Raw genomic sequence first — 21,619 nt, forward strand, 5'->3', positions numbered from 1 at the left:
AAATTGAGAGGCAAGTGTGCTTTTAGCTGCCGGGCATCCTAGGGGCCTTGCCTTGGGCACTGGGGTCAGACAGGCCCCAGATGTGTGTGAGTTGGGGGGGGTCTCTCTGGACTTGAGTTTTTTGTTTTCTGTGCACTGGACACAGTGCCCACCCCAGGAAGCATCTGTGTGTGTGTGTGTGGCAGCCCAATGCCTGCCTGCTGCATGTTCTGCCAGGGAAGGAAGGAAGATTTCAGGATGGCAGGACATCAGAAAGAGGTCCGGTTTTAGAGCAAGGGCAGGGCAGGTCAAACTTACAATCTGGAATGAAGATTTGCATTTTCTCTCCTGGATCTGCTGAAGGAAGGGACAGAAGGGCTGCTGGGGAGGAGCACAGAGCCGGGTTTATATCCTGATCCTGCAAGGCCTCCCCTGTTCTGAGGTTTTGTTTTCTGCTGTGCTTGTGTCCATCCTGGTTTCTGCCGTGTCCCTGGCATCCGGCCAAGCTTAAGAGTGGTGTACTAGCACACACTCGCCATGGTTGTGAGCCTGTTTTTGTGTCTGTAAAGGGGTGTTTCCTCACCTTACAAGTGAAGCACTGTGGGAATTCAGGGGGGTGGCGCAGCGACTGCCTCAGAGGGAGGTTTGTGTGACAGGGGAAAGGGTCTCGCCCTTCCCTGCTTCCTGCAAGTGGCTTTCTCCAGGATGGGGAGGGCCGAGCTGAGGTGACAGGGCAGGTGCAGCCCCCCACCACCCTCTGTTCTGCAGTGAGAGTGGACTCACTGAGCCTGCCCTTCTCCCACGTGCCTTCCAGCTACATCTGCTGGACCGAGTGGGGTGGCAAGCCAAGGATTGTGCAGGCTTTCATGGACGGGACCAACTGCTTGATGCTGGTAGGCAAGGTGGGCTGGGCCAATGACCTCACCATTGACTACACTGACCAATGTCTCTACTGGACTGACCTGGAAACCAACATGATTGAGTCATCGAACATGCGGGTGAGGGCTGGGCTGGGGCCTGCTGGGCATGGAGGGTGGGGCAGCCTGGAATTGGCCACCTCCCAGCCCTGCCACATGTGCCTTGTGGCCTGCAAGTCCCCAACCTGGCAGGAGCTGTGGCCACTTCCACAACTGTCCAGCAGCCTCACCCTCTGCTGTGGGGGTTGCCTTTGCCCACCCCTGGGTGCCATTGCTCCAGTGGTGTCAGGAGAGGCTGTGGTGATGGCTGTTTCCTGTGCACCTGCTGGGCACCAGGTCCAGCTAATCCCTGTGCCAGGAGTCTCACTTGACCCTACCATGTGCAGTGGAGGTTTCCATTGCTGGGAAACTCGAGGCCCAAGGAAGTCACATGACTTGCTAAGGTTACAGAGCTGGTGAGTTCTGGCTCTCCCTAGGGCACCAGCACTCAATCCCCACCCAGCCCTGAGCCCCACCATGTGCTGGGAGTGTGCTGAGAATGTCCACAGGCTGGGGACCCCGGGGCTTGTGCTCTCACTTCCTTTCTCTAAATCCTGAGAATGAGGCTTAGGGAGGTTTGAAAAAAAACTGTTACAAGTCATGCAGCAGAATTTGAGCCCAGGATAGGGGATCACACTCTGTCCTGCTAGAGTAGTTTTGTAGCCGTCTTGGGTGATATGCCAGGTGACAGGGGACACTGCTCAGCAAAGGAGTCCCCCTACCCCCTACCAAGTTGGGAGAGTGGAAGGTCAAGGGAAGAAGCTCTGAGGGGCCAGGTGCAGTGTCTCACACGTGTAATCACAGCACTTTGTGGGGCGAAGACAGGTAGATGGTTTGAGCCTAGGAGTTCAAGACCAGCCCAGGTAACATAGTGAGACTCCATCTCTATAAAAATTTTTTAAAAATTAACCAGGCATGGTTGTGCATGCCTATAGTCCTAGCTACTTGGGAGGCTCAGGTGGGAGGACTACTTGAGCCCAGGAGGTCAAGGCTGTGGTGTTGTGTGATCATGCCACCGCACTCCAGCCTGGGCAACAGAGTGAGACCCCATTTCAAAAAAATAAAAACAAAAACAAAAAGAAGCTTTGGGGGCTCAGTCCAAGGCCTGAGGCAGCTCTTGGCTTCAGGGCAGGCAGGGAGGAGAGGGTCACCAGGCAGCCCTGGTTTCTGACCCCTGGCAGAGGAACCCTTAGTGACCTTGGGCCTAGCAGGGCCTCTGAGCACATCAGCCATATGGAACCCCTCAGGAAGGGCAGCAAGAATTTGGCTTCTGGCCTCCTCACTACTGCTACTCACCATCTGCAGTGGGCGTGGTGGTGCCCATTTTATAGATGAGGAGGCTGGGGCGTTGGCAAACTGAGCACCTTGTCCCAGGTACTGTGTAGGCAGAGCTGGGACTTGAACCCCGCATGTCCTGGTTGCTGCCAGGGGTGGGTTTCACCCTGGCTTGTGAGGCCAGTCACAAGGTTTCACATGGGTTTGAGACTGCCGCCCAGCTCTGCAGCGCATTGTGTGACCCAGCTCTTCAGGCCATGCCCAAAGCTGTTGCCAGGCAAGACACCAGTCACAGCACAGCTGTAGCTGCCTGAAATGATTAAGCTTATTAATCACCCCGGAATGAGGACAGACTCATGAAAACCAGCAAAAGCCTGGGAAACCCACGTGGCCCTGCCAGTGAGGGTGGCCACATGTGTGCGGCCTGGCTGTTGCTCTGCTGTACATGCTTTCTGAATATTTACTGAGTGCTTGATGAATAACATGGAAAGCCTGGGCTCGTTGCTGGGGGGGGGGGGGGGAAGATGCATAGCCAGGCCTGATGTGGTGAGAACAGGAGAGGAATGTGAACCCAGAGCCTCGCTGCCTGGGTGGTAATCCTAGTCCTGACACTCAGCAACTATGTGACTGTAGCCAGGTACTTAATTTTGGTAGATCCTGCCTGTGCTTCAGTAGATCTTGCCTGTTTTACAAAGTGGCCAGACACTTTGTTGAGGCTTTTACGTGGCCGCTAGGCTGCAGGGTTGAACCAACTCACCCCACAGGGTGCCCTGTGCCCTGGCTGTGCCTTTGTCGACACCATGCCCGTTGTTGTCCTTGCAGGTCAGGAGCAGGTCGTGATTGCCGATGACCTGCTGCACCCATTCGGTCTGTTGCAGTACAGTGATAATATCTACTGGACGGACTGGAATCTGCATAGCATCGAGCAGGCCAAGAAGACCAGCGGCCAGAACTGCACCCTCATACAGGGCCATCTGGACTTCCTGGTGGACATCCTGGTGTTCCACTCCTCCCACCAAGATGGCCTCAATGACTGCGTGCATGACAACGGGCAGTTCGGACAACTGTGCCTTGCCATCCCCAGTGGCCACTGCTGTGGCTGCGCCTCACACTACACCCTAGACCCCAGTGGCCACAACTGCAACCATAAGTGCCTTGCATTCTCCTGCACCTCACTTCCACATTAGATCAGGCTGGTTCTGGGAGCTGATGCTGAAAGGAGCTTGTCATCTGGGGTTCCCGGGTGTACGTAGATGGTTGGGTAGGTTGTGCACTGCACAAGCTGTGCATGTTGCTACCTGGAGGTCCAGGTCCAGGCAGGGTGGACTTAGGTGGACTTTATCAGGACACAGGTAAATGGCCCAACCCCTCAACTGCCAGGTCCTGGGGAGGATCTTTGGGTGTGAAAACCAGTCACTGGGAAAGGGTGCTGGCTCATACTGCCAACCCAGTGCTGAGTGCTTTCCACAGCACTCATTTACTCTTCAAGTCTAGAGGGCGGGGAATAGCATGGTCCCATTTCACACACAAGGAACCCAATGCACAGAGAGGTGTGGTAACCCACCCAAGGACACACAGCTGGAGCAGATTGAGCCATAGTTGACTGCAGTGGGCTGGCTCAAGAGTCTTTGCTCCTGAACCCTTGCTGGGCAGCCTGGCATCAGCTTGAGGAATTGTTTTTTTTTGTTTTTTTTTTTTGAGACAAGAGTCTTGCTCTTGTCACCCAGGCTGGAGTGCAATAGTACGATCTTGGCTCACTGCAACCTCTGCCTCCTGGGTTCAAGCAATTGTCCTTTCTCAGCCTCCCAAGGAGCTGGGATTACTGATGCATGCCACCATGCCTGTCTTTTATTTTGCATTTTTAGTAGAGATGGGGTGGTCTTGCCTGTCCCAGCTGTCTGGATGGGGAGCTTGAGGCTTGCAAGGGTTAAGGGGCTGTTGGAGGCCCAGGCTGGCAGGAGATGGGCCTAGGCCAGAATCTGGGCCTTCACATACCTGGGCTGCCCTTGGTCCTGGTGCTCACCATTCATCCCTGGGACCATGACCTTGAAGGGTCAAATGGAGGTGGAGGTAACCCATGACAAGGAGGGGTTGTCGTGACTCAGAGTCCCCATTCGGTGGCCGGCAGACCCGGTGCAGCAACTTGGATTTCATACCAGCCACTGGAGCCCACTGCCGGTGCACTCAACATGCCACGCCTTTGGAACCCAGGCAGGCCTCAGGCCTGGAGACTGTGTTAGCTGCTGAGACAGAGAGGTACCCGATGTTCCAGTCCTGCTAGGTAGTCAGTTCTTTGGGTCCTGGTGCCGGTGCATTGAGACAAGACCCAGCTTGATTCCAGGGATGCCTTGTGGTGGCACGTGCTGCTCACTGACACCCTTGAGGACTATCCCCTCCTGAGCTCATCCTTGACTTTGCCTGGTTTTCCGCAATTCACTGGCACACACATGGGCACTTAGCAAGCTGCACACCAATTCGTGGGTATGAGTTTCACTACCATTGCACTACAAGTGTTCATGACCATTACCTGCCATCTGTCTTAAGTTTCCATCATTTAAAAACACATTTATTGGCCAGACATGGTAGCTCACGCCTGTAATCTCAGCACTTTAGGAGGCCACGGTGGGCAGACCACCTGAGGTTGGGAGGTTGAGACCAGCCTGACCAACTTGGTGAAACCCCATCTCTACAAAAAATACAAAATTAGCTGGGTGTGGTGGTGCATGTCTGTAATCCCAGCTACTCTGGAGGCTGAAACAGGAGAATCACTTGAGCCTGAGAGGTGGAAGTTGCAGAGGTTACACCACTGCACTCCATCTAGCCTGGGCAACAAAAGCAAAACTGAAATAAAAATAAAATTTTTTATTTCAAAAGTAATATGTGTGCTTTCAAATAGCAGAGACACAGCCAGGCACGGTGGCGCACGCCTATAATCCCAGCATTTTGGGAGGCCAAGGCAGGTGTAACACAAGGTCAAGAGATTGAGACCAGCATGGCCAACATGGTAAAACCCTATGTTTACTAAAAATACAAAAATTAGCTGGGCATGGTGGCATGCGCCTATAGTCCTAGCTACTCAGGAGGCTGAGGTGGGAGAATCACTTGAACCTGGTAAGTGGAGGTTGCAGTGAGCTGAGATCGCACCACTGCACCCCAGCCTGGGTGACAGTGAGACTCTGTCTCAAAAAGAAACAGACATATATGACATGAAGAGTAAAATTCCCCATATCACACTCTGAGAAACAGCCCTGTTTCTCCTGTCTTTCCCGTGGCCCTCCAGCAGAGTTATGCTGAGCTACCTGTTGCAATGGAGTAGTGTGCTGTCCCACCCACTAGCTCCTCTTCGGCTTCCAGACACCCACATGCAACCCTGTCTTTGCCTTCTATGGCACCTACCATTTTCTTGCTCTTCAGCCAGAAATCTGCCATCAGCCGGTTGATCCCAGACGACCACCACAGCCTGGACCTCCTCCTGCCCCTGCATGGGCTGAGGAACATCAAGGCCATTGATTGTAACCTACTGGACAAGTTCATCTACTGGGTGGATGGGCACGAGAACATCAAGCAAGCCAAGGACGACAGGACCCAGGCAGGTGCCCCATTGGGAGGGTGCAGGGTGTGATTCCATACATGCTCCTCTTGGTGGTTTCCAGGTTGCTGCCCCTGTCTTAGCACAGGGAGGAAACAGCACGGTTCTGGGTGAATGATGATTTGGGCTTTGATGACTTAGTCATAGGGTGTAACTCTGAGCAGCGCGAAACCCTGAGACTGTGATTTTATGTAGAAACTCAGGCCGGGCATGGAACTCATCCCTATAATCCCAGAACTTTGGGAGGCTGAGGTGGGCAGATCATCTGGGGTGAGGAGTTTGAGACCAGCCTTGCCAACGTGGTGAAACCCCATCTCTACTGAAAATACAAAGTAGCTGGGCGTGGTGGCAGGCACCTGTAATCCCAGCTACTCAGGAGACTGAGGCAGGAGAATAGCTTGAACTTGGGAGGCAGAGGTTGCAGTGAGCCAAGATGGTGCCATTGCACTCCAGCCTGGGTGACAAGGCTAAAACTCCATCTGAAAAAAAAAATGGATTTCCCAGTTGTTTAAGTAGTCATGATGGGGGTCTAACACCACAAGCCTTTTTTTTTTTTTCCAAGAAAGAGCATGCAGGGGTAGGTGGTATTGGTTAATCTAGGTTTATTTGTTATTTTGTAGGAATTGTACAGTCATTTCTGCTACAGTGCAGTATACACACTCCTCAAAGTTACCACACTATGCAAAATTGCACAGGGAAAAGGGGACCAGGGCACAGCCCTCAAAAACTCCATCAGTGACATGTAAGAAAAGAGCTAGGAACCTGGGAAATAGTAGACCGCCTTTTGCACATAAATTGTTAGATACATCCCACAGCAATGCAAAAAACGTTAATGCTGCAACAAATGTGGCACTTCACCTTGGGGAGATCTGGAGTTGGTTTATGAGTGTTGAAGGGTGCAGCACATGAGTTTCTGTGAAACGCTGGGAGGAGGATTGTGGAAAATCAGGTGGAAAGTTTTCACCCCAGGTGTGGTGGGAGTGGGTCATGGCCCCAGCAGGGAGCTCAGGGAGGTGAGAGACAGAGGTTTGTGTGTGGGTGGGACCCTGCACAGTTCCCTGCTGGCTGTGGTTTTCTGTGTTAGCTTAGTGTTTCTCATGGAGGAAATTGTGCATGAGCAAACTCGAAATCCGTGCTGTGCTTAAATTGTTCTAATACGTCACTGCGTTGGAACAGATTTTGTTTTGTTTGTTTATTTTATTTTGAGATGGAGTATTGCTCTGTCACCCAGCCTGGAGTGCAGTGGCATGATCATGGCTCACTGCAACCGCTGTCTCCTACATTCAAATGATTCTCCTACCTTGGCTTCCCGACTAACTGGGATTACAGGCGTGAACCACCTGCCTTGCCAGGTTTGCATCATTAAACAAGTGCTAGGCTGGGCTTGGTGGCTTATATAATACCAGTATGGTGGGAGGCCTAGGCAGGCAGATTACCTGAGGTCAGGAGTTCAAGACCAGCCTGGCCAACAAGGTGAAACCCTGTTTCTACTGAAAATACAAAAATTAGCCAGATGTGGTGGTGGGTGCCTATAATCCCAGCTACTCAGGAGACTGAGGCAGGGAGAATCACTTGAACCTGGGAGGTGAAGGTTGCAGTGAGCCATGATCTCACCATTGCTCTCCAGCCTGGGCAACAAAAGCAAAACTCTGTCAGAGAAAAAAACAAGAACAAGTGCTGTAGCAGAAGCAAACACTTTGCAATGTCAGGCTTGTGTGGCCTGTTCTGGGAAGGATGTGCTCATGGCATCTTCAGGCCCATCTGGAGTCTGCAGTATGGGGCATAGCAGGTTCATTAGTGTGGAATTCTAGGACAGGCCTGGCTCCTAAGCAGCCTTCTTTTATAAAAACTATAGAACCCACCTGTAATCCCAGCACTTTGGGAGGCTGAGGTGAACAGATCATGAGGTCAGGAGTTTTAAGACCAGCCTGGCCAACAAGATGAAACCCCGTCTCTACTAAAATTACAAAAATTAGCCAAGCATGGTGGCAGGCACCTATAGTCCCAGCTACTTGGGAGGCTGAGGCAGGAGAATTGCTTGAACCTGGGAGGCAAAGGTTGCAGTGAGCCAAGACTGCACCATTGCACTCCAGCCTGGGCAACAGAGTGAGACTCTGCTCAAAAAAAAAAAAAGAAAAAAACTACAAAGCCACATGGCCTCTTTCTCAACCGAGGGTTGGTGTGGGAGCTTGTGTTACTATGGTGAAATCTTGGTATTTTCTTGAGGCAGAGACAGGCTCATCTGGAGAGAGTTTCCGATGAGTTGCTGTGTCCGTCATCAGTTTCACTGTCCTGCTTCCCTCTGAAGGCTGGTGCTGCCTGGACAGGCTGGACGCCCCCTTCCACCAAGTCCTTCCTGCAGCAGCAGCTTCTATTCAAGCTGTACTGTGAGGTCTTGTGAGATCTGTGTCCTTGGCTGATGTTTTCAAAGTTATCAGAAACTTGTATTCAAGAGCACCTGTTAGAGTTTTATGGATGATTATAAAACCACCTTCTAAAGAGGACAAAAACAAGACAAAAATTATTCATGGATGACAAAAAGTTTTAGGAAACACATAGTCAAAGACACAAATTGACAAGGAAATTTGTTACCTCTGTGATACACAATAATTTAACTTAAGATTTATAATTATTACTGATAATGTACACTGTTATATCAGAATTATAGGAGTTTCACATAATTATGGAACACATGCCAATAACATATTTATACAAATACAGACTAAAGAAAACCAAACACAATTTTATATTTGGTGATGTTTCCTGTATAATTTTTATACCAAATAAGCTAAATTATGTTATTTTTTGGACTTTAGAAAACCTAGTATCTCAAAAAATTAATTAGGCCAGAAATGGTAAAAATTTACAGTTTGATTTAGTAAAGTTTTTTAAATGTCAAGGGTTTAGAACACTTGGCATCACAGGTCACTGTAAAATAAGTTATTCGTTTGACAAAAGTGATAACTCAAGGATTAAAAAAAAGGGGTGAAAACTTTCATTCTTTGAGAGAGCAAACTTAAATTCCAAAACAATAAACCCTACTAAAAACAGCATGAAGTCAATTAAATTTGTTTTCAAAATTTTATAAACAATTTATAAAATTTTAATCTTGGCCACCACATATTACTTTCATGAGACTTTTATTATCTTTATAACGTTTATTAGGGTACTGGTTAATGCTTAAAAAAAAAAAACAACTTGTTAATCTGACACCAGGACTCATATGCTAGTGTTGCATTAGTGCGCCTTGACATTCATTGTCCATTAAAATCTCACATGCTCACCTCTTCCAAGACAGTTCCTTGGCCCTGAGGAGTTGAGTAACTTTAATTTCTGGCTCCATGTCTCAACAATGCAGTTTATTTCGATTGGCATCTTTCCTGGGTTTAAAGATGAGGCATTAATTGTTTTCAGTGTTTAAGGTTTAGCTGGACTTGGCGTCTTTTTAGACCCAGGAGCCAAAGCCCTGTAACTCAATGTCACAAGCACTTTAAAAGACTATACAGAAAGATACATGAATATAATAACCTTAATTAATCTTTTTTCCTAAGCAAAGCAAACTTTCGTAATAATGGCATAAGAATTGTTTTGATAGACCGTAAAATCTGCTAGGCCAGTGACCAAAAGTCCAAAAATAAAAAGACCTTCTGCACTGTACAGAACATGATGTTGGAAGAAAACATTTTCTTTAAACCTTTAAGAAAATATTGTTAGCACCAGACCATAACAAACAGAACTAAAGGGAAAAAATATTAATATGAACTGAAAATGAGTTTAAGGGGAGCATCTTCATTTCACATGCTTTAAAAGAAAAAAAGGCTAGGCGCGGTGGCTCACGCCTGTAATCCCAGCACTTTGGGAGGCCGAGGCAGATGGATCACGAGATCAAGAGATTAAGATCATCCCAGTCAACATGGTGAAACCCCGTCTCTACTAAAAATACAAAAATGTAGCTGGGCATGGTAGCGCATGCCTGTAATCCCAGCAACTCAGGAGGCTGAGGCAGAAGAATTGCCTGAACCCAGGAGGCGGAGGTTGCGGTGAGCCGAGATCGCACCATTGCACTCCAGCCTGGGTAACAAGAGCGAAACTCCATCAAAAAAAAAAAAAAGGAAAAAATGGTAGGATGCAATAAAAGTTGAACTTTCAGTTAAAAGAATTAAAATCTTTTATAATGTATTTGGAGTAAAACAATCATGAAAATTTCATTGTTCTAATGAATTATTTAGTGTATAAGTGATTTTTTACATTAAGTCGATTTTCTAGAAAGATCATTATAATTTTCCTTTAATTATAGACAATTAACATATAAAAGTTTTCAGTTTTTAAAATAAATTCACTTATTGTGACTCACGCAAACCATTTATGACATTCCTGGACTTTGATTTTTCATGAACATTGGTCTCTCTTAAACAACCAGTTATTTTATTCTAAGACTAAGCCTATCATACAGATTCTTTCTCATATAAAACTTTTTAAAACTTTCTTACCAAAAAAAATTATTTCTCTAACTTTGCTTACATCTGTCTTATTTTCTGATTCCATTTACCTTGTTTTATATAACCTTTAAGCTTTGAATTAGACAAAAATAGTTCACCTTTTTTAAAAGGACTTTTTTTAAGATAGAATATTTTCTTACAAATACATTTTATTGGAAGATATCCAACTAATGAAATGTGTGGATTATTTAATTTAATATACATTTAGACTAAATTATGATGAGTTTATCTACATGTGTTCATCCCATTACATTTAGCTAATTATTTTATTTTAACCGTGTATGTAGATTATTTATGAAAACTGCAATAATTATCATTTAAAGTTGTAAAATCACAATTGGAAAGTTATAACTGAGACAGTGAAAAAAATCTAACCCAACTGACTCCATCTTGATTCTAACCTCCAAGCTGTCCTTGTTCATTTTTGGTTGTAGGCCAAACTAACTTTGGGAGAAACTCAGTTTATAGTTTAGCTTTGAAACGAAGATGATATTAGTACTTTCCCAAAACAAACTTTACTGCATGTAGACTAGATCACGTAATGACACAAGATTGGAAATTATAGTAATCTTACTAAATTCAAGATATAGCTATTTGTATTAAACCTGTTATTAATGTCTTATTTATTAAAGATTATACAAACAAAGATTATTCTGTTTTGAGCAGGGTTTACAATTTTGCAACTCTTATACCAAATGTTGACACCTTACAGTATTTGGCAGAGATAAGTATAAAATTGCTTATTAATAAATATAAACAAAATTGTATGCTGGCAATTTGTAATACATTTCTAATATTACTTTACCAATAATTTTAAAGTTAGCTTATTTACTTATTTTACTTGTTATATAAACTTGAAAAAACATTTTACTAGTCTTTTCTATTTTCCTAGTAAAGTATTTGATTCAAACACTTTTATTATCTTAAGCCAATTAATTAGAACTCTTTTATATGTTTTCAGTAGTGAAACATTGCCTACACAACACATAAATACATAGATGTGTTAGGCATACCAATAGAGGTAACATCTTATAGATTCATTAAAAACCTTTTTAATCCCATCTTAGACTTTCAAATTCTTGATAACCTGTTTCAATAGGTAATCTGTATTAATTGTTGGTAACCCCTAGGCAGTTTTCAGCTATATAGCCTTAAATTTGCATATTAAAGAAAACAATGCAGGAGAAAATCAAATAGCAAAATTTACATTATAAGGCAAGGAGAGAAAAATTTGCTAGAGGAAAATTAAAAGGGATTTGATTACCAATTAAACATAAATTTGTAAAAAGTATAAAGGCTTTTAAAATGTATATACACATACACACGACAACCCGGTATCATTTAGTTCAGAATTTTAGCCATTGAAACAACCTTTGCAAAATTATGACTGAGACAGTGAAAGAGATGTGAACTAACTGACTCCATCTTGCTTCTATCCCTTAAGCTGTTCTTACTCTTTCCTGGATGTAGGGTGAACTATCTTTGGGGAAAACTTAGTTTATAGTTTACAACAAAGATGATAACAGCCCTTTCCCAAAACAAACCTCCTTCTTGTCTGAGTACTAGACTGCCTTTGTAGGACTAACAAGTTAGCCAAAGGATTATAAATTATGTCCTAGAAGTCATGCAGCTGGAGACTACAAGATTTTGACCCTCCCTAAGCTGCTTCTAAGAGCAGTGTTCAAGATATTTTGCAGACCTTGCACTTGATGAATCTGCTGACAACACCCAGATTGATTAGCTGGCTCATCTTATCTTGAGGTCAAACCCAAGAAATGACTTATCACAAGAGAACAGCTTCAACTTCCTATGATTTCAATTTTAGCCCAACCAATAATCACACTTGACTCATTGGCCTTTCCCCACCCACCAAATTACCCTTAAAACTCTGATCCTTAAATGCTCAGGGACACTGATTTAAGTAATAATAAAACTCTGATCTCCTGCACTGCTGGCTCTTTACGGATTACTCTTTCTCTATTACAATCCCCTTTTTTGAGAAATTGACTCTGTTTAGGCAGTGAGCTAGGTGAGCTCCTTGGGTGGTTACACCATGAGATATACACAAATTCACTGTTGTGCAAAACAAAAAAATCCTGTTAGATCCAAACAGTAATTTTTATCTTAGTAGAAAATTTACAGCAGATTTCAAGCATGTAGAAAAGAAAAAGTAAACTTAGGAACTCTATAGTTTGCAGGTCAACCTTAGAGCTTTTTTTCCTTAATGTAAATATGCACAATGGACATATTACTCTATTTTACCTAAACTTTGGCAAGTAGACATGTCATAGAATCTATGGAGTGCTTGAAAGATAGTAATTCTCCTTTTCTTCTCATTCTTACATTATTTGTTTCCCATGTATTTTTGAAGGAGGAACTGATCTGTGGGCTATAATTTTACTTGATGTGTGTTGTTTGTAGAGGATTCCACAGTGTGTCACTACTGATTGTTTCCACCCTCTTACATGTCTCAGTTTCTCTCTCCAGAGATCTATGTCCTCTGAGAGTGCTCAATGCCAGGTGATCAGTCCTCATATCTGTTTCCTGGATAAGCCTTTTTAAAATTGTTTTTTTTTGATGGTGATTTCCTTTTGGAGCCACTGCATGTCATGCGGGCTTCAGCCTCCCAGACACTCCCGTAAGGCCTCCAGTCACCCAGGAGTGCCTTTCACCTGGAAGAAACAAATGCCTTTTCTCTTCAGAGATGAGAAATCTAAGTCTCTCCTTTACCTATGAAAACAACAGTTGAGTTCCTCACACAAATGCAAACAGACGAGCTGAATTGAGATTAATTTTGGTAGAAAAAGCAATAGAGAAGACCCCTTAGGATACATATCCACATTAGAATCAGGATCCTTAAATTTCCTAGGAGAGAAAAACAAACACCACTTTCTATAAACTGTGCTCAGCCACTCCTACTTTGTAGCTTTTATCCACCATTACACATGCCAAAGCCAAGTCCTCCCATAGTACAAGGTAACCTCCAGTACCTCCAAAGCCAAAGAGGTCAGGTCATGCAATATAAAAAGCAGAGCTTTAGACCTAAGAAGAATCTGCCCATGACTCAAAAAACGAAGAAAAGAGGACACCCCCAAAGGGGTGAGTGGTGTCTTTGTTATGAATTCTTTAAACAACTTCAAGTCATTATAAGCCTAACTTTTTTTGTTATTGGAGATGACAATGGAAATAAGATATAGGGTGGAAGTAAGGTAAATGAGAGAATCTTTTTTTAAGATGGGAAGCAAATACTGAAACCAAGTGCATTTGTTTTGTTTTGTTTTTTGTTTTTTTTTTCTACTTTTGCATTTGTCAAAAATTTTGGCCAAACTAAAGAGACTTTGTTATCCATAATTTGGAATTTGCACTCAGGTTTGACCAAGTAAGGTAGAGTTGGTCAAATCTGATGGGAGAAAGATCCAAACAACAACAACGAAAAAGAAAAACACAACCAACAATATGAATCACTGAGTGTTCTAATGGTACACAGAAAGTAAGACAAGCTGGTTGTTAAACTTTAGCCTAAACAAAATCTTAATTTATCTACTTACATAGGTTTGAGTTTCAGGCTTAAGACTGCTTTCTGCCATCCTAGAAGTATGAAAAAACCTCAAGCTCATATTTTCTGCTGGGAGTGAGATCAAAGCCTATTAAAAAGTTACCTGCCTTCCATTATTATGGAAACAGAAAATCTTGCCTTCCTGATTGGAAACAAGTAAAACTCCAAATAAAGTTGTATAGCAAAGTAAACTTTAGGTCTTAGCCAAATTCTGAGAGATCAGGAATTCTCAGCAAATTTTCCTATTGAATTGAGTCATAAAGTTAGCTCATGCTGGTACCAACCATTAGTAGGGAATTTGCAAAAAGTCATGGGCATCTTCACTTAGAATCCCTTCATGGTTACCAAAACGTAAACCAAAGAAATCGAAGGTGGTCTCAGTTAATTTAGAAAGTTTATTTTGCCATGGTTTAGGGTGTGTGCTCATGACACAACTTTAGGTAGTTCTAATGACATGTGCTTAAGGTGGTAGAAGCACCGCTCGTTTTTATATAATTTAGGAAGATATAAAACATCAATCAATATGTATAAGATGTACATTGTTTCAGTCCAAAAAGGTGGAACAACTTGAAGTAAAAGTGGGACAACTTGAGGAAGAGAGGAATTTTCCAGATCATAGGTAGAAAAGAGACAAATGGTTGCATATTTTTGAGATTCTGATGAGCCTCTCCAAATAAGGAATCAGATATGCATTTATTTCAGTGAGCAGAAGAATGACTTTGAATACAATGATAGGCAGGTTTGCTTTCAGAAGTTTCCAGCTTGACTTTTCCTTTTAACTTAGTGATTCCGGGGTTCCAAAATTTATTTTCCTATTACAGTTTGAAGTCAGGTAGTTTGAGGCCTCCACAGATGTTCTTTGTGCTTCAAATTTCTTTGCGTATTCAGGCTATTTTTTGGTTTTCTACAAATTTTAGGATAGTTTCTTTTCTAATTCTGTAAAAATTAGCTTTGGTTGTTTGACCAGAATAGCATTGAGTCTGTAAATTGCTTTTGGCAGTATGGCCATTTTAACAGTATTGATTTTTTTTTTTTTTTTTAATTCATGAGCATAGAATGTTCTTCCGTTGGTTTGTGCCATCTCTGATTACTTTCAACAGTGTTATATAATTCTCATTGTGGAGATCTTTCACACCTTTAATTAGCATTATTCCTAGTGATTTTATTTTTCTTGTGGCTATCGTGAATGGGATTGCATTCTTGATTTGGCTCTCAGCTTGGATGTTGTTGATACACATATAATACAACTGAGTTTTGTACATTGTTTTTGTAACATGAGGCATGAGAAACAACTAAAGTTGTTTAACAGTTATCAGATCTAGGAGCTTTGGGGAGCCACTAAATGGTTTTCAAGGTATAGAATTATATTGTTATGCTATTTCTAAGGGGAGAGGAGACTTCCTTTCTCATTTGTGGATGCCTTTTATTTCTTTCTCTTTCCTGATTGCTCTGGCTAAGACTTCCAGTACTATGTTGAATAGGAATGGTGAGAGTGGACATTCTTATCTTGTTCTGGTTCCCATAGAGAGGGTATCATTACAAGTTTTGTTTGTTCAGTATAATGGTGGCTGTGCGTTTGTTATAGATGGCTTTTATTATTTTATGGTATGTTTGTTCAACATCTACTGTGTTGACAATTTTTAGTCATTTCTCCCTTTATTTAGATAATCATGTGGTTTTTGTTTTTAGGTCTGTTTATGTGATGATTTACATTTATTAATTTTTATATGTTAAACCAGTCTCGTGGGAGTAAATCCTACTGGATCATGATACATTACATTTTTGATGTGTTGCTGGATTTGGTTTGCTAGCATTTTGTTACAATTTTTACATCTGTGTTCATCAGGGTATTAGATTAAAGGTTTCTTTTTTTATTATATCTCTGCCAGATTTTGATAGCAGGATGATTGTTGCCTTGTAGAATGAGTTAGGGAGGAGTTCCTCTTTTTCAAATTTTTGGAAGTTTCATCAGAAATGTACCAGCTCTTCTTTATGGATCTGATAGAATTCAGCTGTGAATCCTTCTGGTTTTGGGCTTTTTCCTGGTTGGTAGGCTATTTATTACTGCCTCAATTCCAGAGCTCATTACTGGTCTATTCAGGAATTTAACTTCTTCCTGGTTCAATCTCAGGAGAGGGTATATGTCTAAGAATTTATCAATTTCTTTTAGATTTTCCAGTTTATAGTGCATAGAGGTGTTCATAATATACTCTGATGGTTGTTTGTATTTCTCTGGGATCAGTGGCAATATCCCCCTTGTTTCTGATTGTGTTCATGTGAACTTTCCTTTCTTCTTTATTAGTTTAGCCAGTAGTCTATATTTTTAATTTTTTTTTATAAAAAACCAGCTCCTGGGTTTTTCATATCTTTCAAATGGTTTCTTATGTCTTAATCTCAAAAACAGTCTACATAGTTAAGACAATCCTAGTCAAAAAGAACAAAGTTGGAGGCATTATGTTACCCAACTCCAAACTATTGTACAGGGGTACAGTAACCAAAACAGCATGGTACTGGTATAAAGATAAACACAGAGCAGTGAAAAAGAACAGAAAGCCCAGAAATAAGGCCACACATCTAGAACTATCTGACCTTTGCAAAACTGACAAAAGCAACAGGAAAAGGATTTTTTCTTGAATAAAAAATGCTGGACTAAGTGGCTAGCCATATGCAGAAGATTGAAACTGGATCCCGTTATTATAACATATACAAAAATTAACTCAAGATGGAATAAAGGCTTAAATGTAAAATCCAAAACTATAAAAACACTGGAAGACAACCTAGACAATACCATTGAGGGCATAGGCATGGGCAAATATTTTATTAAAAAGATTCTAAAGCAATTGCAACAAAAGCAAAAATTAACAAATGAGGCCTAATTAAACTAATGAGCTTCTGTAATGCAAAGGAAATTATCAGCAGAGTGAGCAGACAGCCTACAGAATGGGAAAAAAGTTTTGTAAACTGTGCATCTGACAAGGCATATTCACCATCTATAAGAAACGTACACAAATTCACAAATAAAATAAAATAAAGTGAGCAGAGGCAGGCTCAGTGGCTACTATCTGTAATCCCAGCACTTTCTAAGGCCAAGGCAGGTGTATCACTTCAGGTCAGGAGTTCAAGACCAGCCTGGCCAATATAGTGAAATCTTGTCACTAGTGAAAATACAAAAAAGAAAAAAAAAATACAGCTGGGAGTGGTGATGTATGCCTGTAGTCCAACTACCTGGGAGGCTGAGTCTGGAGAATTGCTTGACCTTGGATGTGGAGGTTGTGGTGACCCAAGGTTGCACCACTGCACTCCAGCCTGGATGACAGAGTGAGACTCCCTCTAAAAAAAACAGTGGACAAAAGACATGAACAGACACTTTTCAAAAGAAGATATATATGCAGCCATCAATTTTATGAAATAAAACTCAACATAACTGATCGTTAGAGACACGCAAATCAAAATCACGAGACTCCATCTCACACCAGTCAAAATAGCTGTTATTAAAAAGTAAAAAAATAACAGATGTTGATGAGATCATGGAGAAAAAAATGACTTTACATTGTTAGTGAGAGTGTAAATTAGTTTAACCATTGTGGAAGACAGTGTGTCAATTTCTCAAAGACCTAAAGACAGAACTACCATTCGACCCAGCAATCTTTTTACTGAGTATGTAACCAAAGCAACATACATTGTTCTACTATAAAGACACATGCATTTGTATGTTCATTGCAGCACTATTCACAATAGCAAAGACATGAAATCAACCTAAAGGCCTATTAATGGCACACTGGATGAAGAAAATGTAGTACGTCTATACTATAGAATAATATGTAGCCATTAAAAAAATGAGATGATGTCTATTGCAGGGACATGGATGGAGCTGGAAGCCATTGCCCTTAGCATTCTAACACAAGAACAGAAAACTACTACATAATCTCAGAATAAATCTCTTCAAATATTTTACAAAGCTCAACTCTTTTGATTGACAATTCCTGTGAGCTCAGGAAATCCCATTCATCCCTCTCATGAGGGTTTTTAATGTTCTGAGTGGATCAGTGGTAGGAAAGTCACATCCATGAGACCAACTTCTCCGAACTTCGCTGGAGAAGGTTCAGTGTTTTTCCAGCAATTGGGTAGCCTCCACTCTACCCTCTTGTGCCCCACATAAAAGTTTGGTGGCCTCAAGGCCCTTATTTTCTTCCATCCCTACCCCCAACCTCCTGACATGAAAACTGAAGGTGCAGGTAACTACGTGTGAGCCAGGCCAGCTCTGTGCTGAAATTCCTCTAGGCCTGAATTTCTCAGCATTTCACACCTTACTGCCTCATCCCTGAGTCACAGGGAGCCTCAGGCAGCCTGAAGAATAGCTGATCAGGGTTAGAAAAAGATGTCTGGGGAGGAAAGGGGAGGTCTCTCATCTGACCGCTCAAAGGCAGAGTCCATGCTGTAGGGGACTATCCACCTGCTGGGATAGTCTTCAACCACTGGCTGAAATGAAAACTGGAAAAAGTTAATTTCCCTCCTTTCAAGAAAGTAAAAACAAAACACCTCTACAGACTGAGGGTTTAGCAAATCTATGTAACTGAACAACACTTCAGTGGGATCTCTAGGTTTTTTGGTTTTGTTTTCAGCATTCCTGAGGCTTCAGAAGCAGTCAATGGAAAATTGAGAGGAGAGCATTTTTTGAGCCAGAAGGTGCTTCCATGTGGAGTTTGTATATGCAAGTTATTTTAAGATCTAAACATCATCAGAGAACATGAGGTTTGTCCCACTTCCCCACCTGCGTGTGTCAGCCTGAGAAGCTCCACTGTGCTCAATCATACAGTAATAGTAATGCTCAACCTCAGACTGGAGCTCAGATATGAGCAAGAGCCCTTTATTGGACCAGGCTTCCATCAATCCAGAGAAGTGGCTGGGGACCCTGGAGCCCTGGTCATGAAGTGAATTTTGGTAGTGGTCCAGCAGATACTGGGGGTGGGGGGATTCCTTGGCTTTTTCTGGTACCAGTATATCCAGTAGAAATCAGCAATGAAGCCACTGCTCAGGGTGCAGGAGAGTCTGGCTGATTTTCCTGGAGATGCAGAGGGAGGATGGCTGAGTCAGCACTGGCTGGGAGAGGGAACCTGTAGACACAGATGATGCACAAGGGTGTTGGGTCACCTACCAGCATAATGTTGCCATAAGATCTTAGCCAGAGGGGACTGGTGAAGCCTGAGGTACATGGCCTAGACATGAGAGGCCTGTTCCTACCTGAGAATTGAGAGAGAAGCAGCAGGAGAGTAGTCCAGGCCATGCTCAACACAGTTCTCCTGAGCTCCAGAGCTGGAGTGGCCTGGCCCAGACCTCTTATCCTCTACGCTGACCTCAGAGAGGAAGAGTTATGGATGCAAATGTGTCCCCCATATTGCCTGCCTCTACCTCACTCCATGTATTTATTCATGTCCTAGGGGCTGGTGAAGAGGGAGTCTGGCAGGCCAGACCTGAAAGGAAGCGGGTGCTGGGACCATACCCAGGCAGAACATAACTGCAGAGTCAGGCTCAGTGAAGCCAGGCTCTACTGCCCATCCCTGAGGAATTTGTGGGTTGGGAGGGATTGACACAGCTGTGGTTGCCCATTGGGCAGACCCACAGTGTCCCCTGCTGCTCTCGGCCCAGACAGCATTCTCTCAGTTGAAATAATGTATGTGGTGTTAGCCTGAGGGCCTGGTGAGTGTCAGTCCAGAGGTATTTATGAGCCATGCCCCTGGTCATGGCCCTGATTACTGACATGAACAAACAGACTTTTTCAATAAATTTTTCTTAGATTACTAGAAGGGCATGTGCAAACTATCAGCCCCATTTAATGAAAGGAGGCTGCAAGAATTTGGGAATGCAGAGAACTCTTGGACCAAAGCCCTGAGCATCTTATTCCACATCAACTAGGGAAGAGGGTGACTGTGACTAGAGTCTCACTAGGATATGGGGTCCTGCTCTGGGACAAGTAGTCACACAACACTACCAGGGAGAGATAGGACTTTGGAAATGAAGAAACTTTTGTTTTTTGAGATGAGGTCTTGCTCTGTCACCAGGCAGGAGTGCAGTGGTGCAAACTCAGCTTACAGCAAACTCCATCTCCTGGGTTCAGGTGACTCTCCTGCCTCAGCCTCCCAAGTGTTTGGGACTACAGGCACATAACCCTATGCCCAGCTAATTTTTTGTATTTTTAGTAGCCACAAGGTTTCACCATGTTGATCAGGATGGTCTTGATGAAGAGACATTGTAAAAGCCAGACTGGGTTCAAATGTCCTCACATGACTTGCCACTTACATTTCACTTGCTCAGTCTTCTCACCTATGACATATTCTGACATCCCCTCAGCAAGCATGTCATGGCATTTAAAATGTCTCTGTGCTTCAGAGTGAGGAGTTTGGCTTGATTCGTTATCTGGGGCTGTTTCAGGTTGTGAACTGGAGGGAGAATAAATGAAATTGACACTTTAGAAAGACATCCTTTGGTGTCAGGTTCAACAAAAAGCCTGAAGGCAGCCAAGCAGGAGAAGAGGTGTCAGGAGGGTTGATGGGTGATCCCAAGTACCTGAAGGAGGAAGAAAGTGAGAGTTGCCAGAGTAAAGAACCCATGGGGTGACTGTGTCCCTGGATGGAGTGAAAGAGAGAAATAGGGATGAAACTGAGTGTTGTAGATGGGTTGGTCAGGTGTGTTTTATTGTCACGAACTGGCATGGACAATGAGAGAGAGACAGGGAGCTTCTCCTGGGATCTGAAGGGGCCAGGCTACACTGTCCACCCAAATCTTCTGCTTATTCCAGTGCAGAAGGAGGGGACTGTTACTTCCAGATGTTGGGACTGGCTGAGTGAGCACAGACTTCAGTAGGACTCTGGAAGGGAACATGGGGCACACGGCTGCTGACACAGAGCCTAACCAGGAAGGCACAGCCACTCTTTTATGATGATGACTGATGGGCATTGGCACATCTCTACTTTGACATCTGAGGAGACTATACTGTCTCCTCTGCTGATACCCAACTGTACACTTTCTCAATAGAAAACATATATCAATAATCAATAATAAAATGCACCTAGATAACCCCTCTACTCATTGCTAAAATTTTTATCTACTGTCTTTACATAAAAAATTATTTAAATATTTGTTCAAATTATCCCCTGTATTACTTGCTAAATTTTGTAATTATTTTCTTATGGAGATGTTTGAAGTTTATTATTTTTAGTGAGACCAGAATAATAAACTTTCTGTACTACCTCTTAAATTAATAAGAAGCAATATACTTGATTTTAATAATTATAAACTTTATAATTTTATTACTCATTCCAATAAATTTTTAACAATGCTTTTATTTATTCATATATAGTTGCCATGAAAATGTTAACACTCTTATATAAACATTTTTTGATAATCTAATATATTTTGTCTATTATTTCTACCACAGAGAAGAGATATTAGAAGTAATATCAAAATTGGATTATGTTAAGAATGTTTAAAACCTTTAAAATATGGCTTTCAAGTAATTTTACATAACAGGTTGTCTATTAACATGTGCCATTCCATCAGATCAAATCCTATTTCCTTGAGATTAAAGTTAGATTTGGCATTATTTTCAAGAAAGTATTTTTACCCTGTTTTTATAGTGTGAAATTTTGCTTCATTATAAAATGATCTCTTCTGTTTGTCATTAAAATAAATCAAACCAGAAACTCTATCCAGCTCTGGGAAATATTACATTTTATTTTTTTAAATCTCTGATGCATCTTATAAATTC

The sequence above is a fragment of the Sapajus apella genome, unplaced genomic scaffold (assembly GCF_009761245.1).
Source record: "Sapajus apella isolate SASKATOON/1434 unplaced genomic scaffold, GSC_monkey_1.0 scaffold298, whole genome shotgun sequence".
In the NCBI taxonomy this organism is placed as follows: Eukaryota; Metazoa; Chordata; class Mammalia; order Primates; family Cebidae; genus Sapajus; species Sapajus apella.